Source organism: Triticum urartu, chromosome 2A (assembly GCF_056163025.1).
Source record: "Triticum urartu cultivar PI428250 chromosome 2A, HENAU_Tu73, whole genome shotgun sequence".
Classification (NCBI taxonomy): Eukaryota; Viridiplantae; Streptophyta; class Magnoliopsida; order Poales; family Poaceae; genus Triticum; species Triticum urartu.
Genome location: NC_141874.1, coordinates 609,826,492 through 609,832,491, shown reverse-complemented (window position 1 = coordinate 609,832,491; position 6,000 = coordinate 609,826,492).

The window sequence follows — 6,000 nt, the reverse complement described above, 5'->3', positions numbered from 1 at the left end:
GTAGCGGTGCTTAGGCGAAGCCCTGTGACGGTAGAACATCAAGATCGTCACCACGCCGTCGTGCTGACGAAACTCTCCCTCAACACTCGGCTGGATCGGAGTTCGAGGGACGTCATCGAGTTGAACGTGTGCAGAACTCGGAGGTGCCGTGCGTTCGGTACTTGATCGATCGGATCGTGAAGATGTACGACTACATCAACCGCGTTGTGCTAACGCTTCCGCTTTCGGTCTACGAGGGTACGTGGACAACACTCTCCCCTCTCGTTGCTATGCATCACCATGATCTTGCGTGTGCGTAGGAAATTTTTGAAATTACTACGTTCCCCAACAGTACCGCCCCCTCTTAGCGGTAGTACCGCCCTATGCAGGGCTGGTTGGTGGGGGGCAACGGTTGGATTGTTGCCCCCACTATAAAAGGGAGTCCCCTTCTTCTCTTTAACCTACCTCTTCCTCCCCCAAGCTCCATTTATTGCTCAAGCTCCATTAAATGCTCCAAGCTCCATTTTCGTCCGATCTATCTCTCTAGCCAATCAAACTTGTTGATTTGCTCGGGAGTGGTTGAGAAGGCCCCGATCTACACTTCCACCAAGGGATTTTCGATTCCCCCACTCATCCCTAGCGGATCTTGTTACTCTTGGGTGTTTGAGCACCCTAGACGGTTGAGGTCACCACGGAGCCATAGTCCATTGTGGTGAAGCTTCGTGGTTTTGTTGGGAGCCTCCGATTAAGTTGTGGAGATTGCCCCAACCTTGTTTGTAAAGGTTCGGTCGCCGCCTTCAAGGGCACCAATAGTGGAATCACGGCATCTCGCATTGTGTGAGGGCGTGAGGAGAATACGGTGGCCCTAGTGGCTTCTTGGGGAGCATCGTGCCTCCACACCGCTCCAACGGAGACGTACTTCCCTTCAAAGGGAAGGAACTTCGGTAACACATCCTCGTCTTCACCGGATCCACTCTTGGTTATCTCTTACCTTTACTTGTGCAAGCTCTTTAGTGTTACTTCTCTTGCTTGCTTGTTTGCTTGTTGGTATTGCATCATATAGGTTGCTCACCTAGTTGCACATCTAGACAACCTACTTTGATGCAAAGTTTAATTTGATAAAGAAAAGTTAAAAATTGGTAGTTGCCTATTCACCCCCCCTCTAGTCAACCATATCGATCCTTTCAATTGGTATCAGAGCCTCGTCTCTTTATTTAGGACTTTACCGTCCAAAGAGTATGGTTGATACCGTAGACGGTGTGGAGGAACACTCCGGTGTGAATCCGATCTTGTCCACGGGCGATGGGGGAACCTCGGTCTCTCGTGAGGAATTCAATGTGGCCTTAGTGACATTGAAGACCTCCATGACGACCGAGGTTGAAAGCATGTTTACTAAATTTCTTGAGGGGCTTAAACTTTCCACCGCACCATTGAAAGTGGGTGATCCCACCAACAAGGTGACGGATGTTATCCCCGACAAGGGGGAAGCTAGTAGTGAAAAGGCTCCATCTTCTAGTGGTAAAAATGGCACCGGCATCTTTGCTCATGTGGAACCACCACTTGTTTATGGTGGACCGGTTCCTTCTACTCATTTGAATCATGCCGGTCCTCCCCCTAAGATTGTGAAAAATGAGGACTTTGATTCTTGGGTTTACCGCTTTAAACATCATTTAAATCATGTGAACACTAACCTTTGGAGAATCATTGAAGAAGGTTTTTATCCGCATGATCCAAGCAACTTCACTCCTCGAGAAGCCGCGGATAATCAATTCAATGAGAATGCTCTCTTCATCATTCAAGATGCAATTCCACCCGAAGACCTACCTCATCTTCGTCCCTTCGCCTTGGCCAAAGATGCATGGCATTGTATTGTCTCTCTCTACCGGGGAAGCGCAAGCATTCAATGCTCCAACTATGAAGTGGTGCAAGATGAGGCCGATGAGTTTGCTATGAAAGAAGATGAAGAACCTCGTGAGCTTTATCATAGAGTAACCAAACTCGCAGTCTCACTACGAGATCACGGGAGCAAGGACACGGATGACAATTGGATCAAGCGCAAATTCCTCAAGGCAATGATGCCCTACCACAAGGCCATGTCCTCTGTCATTCGTCAAAGACTGGACTTCCACACTTTGACCTCAAGCGAAGTGTTGGATGAGTTTGTGGCCATGAACATTTTGGACAAGACCGCCGACATTGCGGTGCTCTGTTCTCAATGGGCAAAGAAGCCTAACCTTGCATTGAAGGCCAAGCTCACCGTTGAAGAAGAAGAAGACGAAGAAGAGGAGAGCAACCCCGAAGATACGAAGTATGCATATCATGAACACATGGCACTTGCTTCAAGGCAATTTTGGAGCAAGAAAAACTCGAGGCCAAACTTTAGCAAAAACAACTCGAGTGGCACGAGGGGCAAGCAACGTGTAAGGACTTGCTACAATTGCGGCAACGTGAGTCATTTTGTTGCGGAATGCCCGTATGAGAAGAGGGAAGACAATGGTGGCAAGCTCATCCGAAAGGACAAGGCCAAGTCATTCCCCAACAAGAACAACTTCACCAAGAAGACTCCTCCCAAGACATTGGCTGTACAAGAAGAGTACAATGAGGATGATGACGATGATGAAGATGATGAGTCGGTTGCCATGGCCTCCGTTGCCATTGCGACGACTTCACGGGTGTCTCTCTTCGACTCACCCAATGAGAGCATCACCGCCAAGTGCCTCATGGCTAAAGCCACCAACAAGGTAACCCCCAATATCAAAACTACCATCATTAATCATCCTTCTCCGAGGGATAGCATTAATGAACTTAAGGGAGCTAATGTGGAGGCTAACGAGTTTGAGGCCTTTATGGGCAAACTCAAGGGAAAATCCAAGAAGCACTTTGTTGCTCTCTTGGAACAACTTGGTGAAGCCAATGACATGATTGAGGCTCACGAAGACACCATCACTAAGATGGAAGGGCATAGTCATGACTATGCCGATGAGATTTCGGATCTTTCCAATGCTCTTGAGGAAGAGCGTGGTCTTCGTTTGGATCTTGAGGAGTCACACAACGTTGATCATGCTAAGTTAAAGAAAGATTATGATCATGTCCTCATAGTTTCTCATGTGCTAAACTCCGAGAAGGCCGAACTTGAGGTTGATCTTGCTAGACTCAAAGAGGAGTTTGATCTACTTGACAAGGCTCACAAGGTCTTGAAGGGTGCTCATGCTAGCCTCAAAGAGTCTCATGATCAACTTCAAGTAAAGTTAACCAAGGAAAAAGCCACTTTCCCTCGTATGATGTTAATTGATAATGCAAATGCTACTAACCCGTGTTGTGAGCATGTGCATCTCGTTGAGGAGAACGCTAAGCTAAAGGGGCAACTTGAGAGAGGTCTTGGGACTTGCATACAAGTCAAGAAGAACCTCAACGATCTCTTGATCAATCAAAAGGGAGTTGTGGCCAAGGAAGGGGTTGGGTAAGTGCCCGACTCCAAGAACAAGAAGAAGAATGACAAGACCAAACGACATCCTCCTCTCATGCAAACCTTTGTGAAGGAGGGAGAGAGTGCCTCCGAGGAGAAGAAGAAGAACAATGCCAAGAAGGGCAATGTCACCCCTCCCAACAAAGCCGGCGATTTTAATCCTTCTTATGTGTTATGCCGTGCTAGTGATGCGCATGTTTATGCCAAATTTGTTGGTTGTCCTCATGAATACATTGAATGGTCTATTTGGGTTCCAAAAACCCTTGTTACTAACATCAAAGGACCCATTACAAAATGGGTACCTAAAACCAAGCATTGATCTCTTGTAGGTGTTTGCTTCCGGTGGGGGATCATGGTTGCTCGATAGCGGAGCTACAAATCATATGACCGGAAGCAAGGACTTGGTGGTGGACGTGCACAAGGTTCCATCTATGCCCACCAATGTCGAGTGGGGTGACGCCTCATCTTCTAAGGTATTGGGACTTGGCAAGGTGGTCATCTCTCATGATCTCACGATCGAGAAGGTCATGCTTGTTGAGTCCCTTGCATACAATTTACTTTCCGTTCGTCAACTTGCAATCATGGGCTTTGCTACTTTCTTTGATATCGATACTGTGGCCCTCTTGTGGAGCAAGACTCTTAAAGTAGCTTTTGTTGGGCATGTCGAGAACGGTCTATATGTGATTAACTTTTCAGAGCGACCCACTAAGACCGCGACATGCCTAATGGCTAAAGTTGATGTGGGGTGGCTTTGGCATCGCCGTTTAGCCCATGTCAATATGAGATCTTTGCAAAGTCTCCTCAAGGGGGACCATGTCCGTGGACTAACGAATGTTAGTTTTGCTAAAGATCGTACTTGCAGTGCCTATATTGAAGGAAAGCTACATGAGAAGGCTCACCCTCCCACGACTATCATTTATTCAAAGAGGCCTTTGGAGCTCCTTCACATGGATCTCTTTGGGCCTCCATCCTTCGATAGTCTTGGAGGTAGGAAGTATTGCTTGGTGATTGTGGATGACTACTCAAGGTACACGTGGGTGTATTTCTTCAAGAGGAAGAGCGAGAACCAACAAACCGTCATTGACTTTGCAAATGAAGCACAACGTCAACACAATGCAAAGATCTTGACAATAAGAAGTGACAACGGCACCGAGTTCAAGAACTACACCTTGGATGAGTTTCTTAGTGATGAGGGAATCAAGCATCAATATTCCGCACCCTACACCCCTCAACAAAATGGTATTGCAGAGAGGAAGAACCGGACGTTGATGGATGCGGCAAGGACCATGATGGCGGAGTTCAAGTCTCCGTACAACTTTTGGGCCGAAGCCATCAACACCGCGTGTCATGCATCCAATCGGCTCTACCTCCGCAAGGGCTTGAACAAGACTCCATATGAGATACTCACCGGTAACAAGCCCAACCTCAAGTACTTCTGGGTATTCGAGTGTAAGTGTTTCATTCTCAAGAAAGGTGTTTGGTTGTCTAAATTTGAGGCTAGAGCTTATGAGGGCATATTTGTTGGCTATGCTACAAACTCTCATGCTTACCGTGTCCTCAATAAATCCACGGGACTTATTGAGGGGACGTGTAACGTGGAGTTTGATGAGAATAACGGCTCCCAAGTGGAGCAAAGTGGCACTTGTGATGTAGGTGATGAAATTCCTCCCCAAGCCATAAGAAGAATGGGTGTTGGCTTTATCCTACCCATTGAGGAACCCCTTTTGGCCGAAGGAGAAGGACAAAGCTCCACTCAAGTGGAGCCATCACCAACCCAAGGCCCACACGCTTCCGAAGTTCAACATGAAGGCCCTCATCTTCAAGAACATGAGCAAGGGCAAGATCACGCTCAAGACGGTGTTGACACATCGAGTGATGCCCAAGGTCAAGTTCTCTCCTCCGAGCAAGTTCAAGAACAAGAACAAGCCCAAGAAGACGCTCAAGATGATCAAGTGACCACTCCTCGTCTCACCCCTGAGGAGGAATTAGAGCGTCGTGCCACCAAGGTTGCTTCCAAGCTCTCCACCAAGGATCATCTCATGACGAATGTGCTTGGAAGCTTAAGAAAGGGGGTAAGCACTCGTAGACAATTAGCAAATTATTGTGAGCATCACGCGTTTGTCTCTTGTGTGGAACCCCACAAGGTCTATGAAGTGCTAGAAGATCCGGATTGGCTCAATGCCATGCATGAAGAACTCAACAACTTCGAGTGCAACAAAGTGTGGAGATTGGTGCCAAGACCAACCGGGAATCACAATGTCATAGGAACCAAGTGGATATTTAAGAACAAGCAAGATGCCCATGGGATTATCATTCGCAACAAGGCTCATTTGGTAGCACAAGGCTACTCCCAAGTCGAGGGTATCGACTACGGTGAAACCTTTGCTCCTATTGCTCGTCTTGAATCCATTTGCATGTTGATTTCATATGCTTCTCATCATAACTTTAAGTTACAACAAATGGATGTGAAGAGTGCTTTTCTTAATGGTCCTATTAATGAATTGGTTTACGTCAAGCAAGCCCCCGGGTTCGAGGATCCCTACTTTCCCGATCAT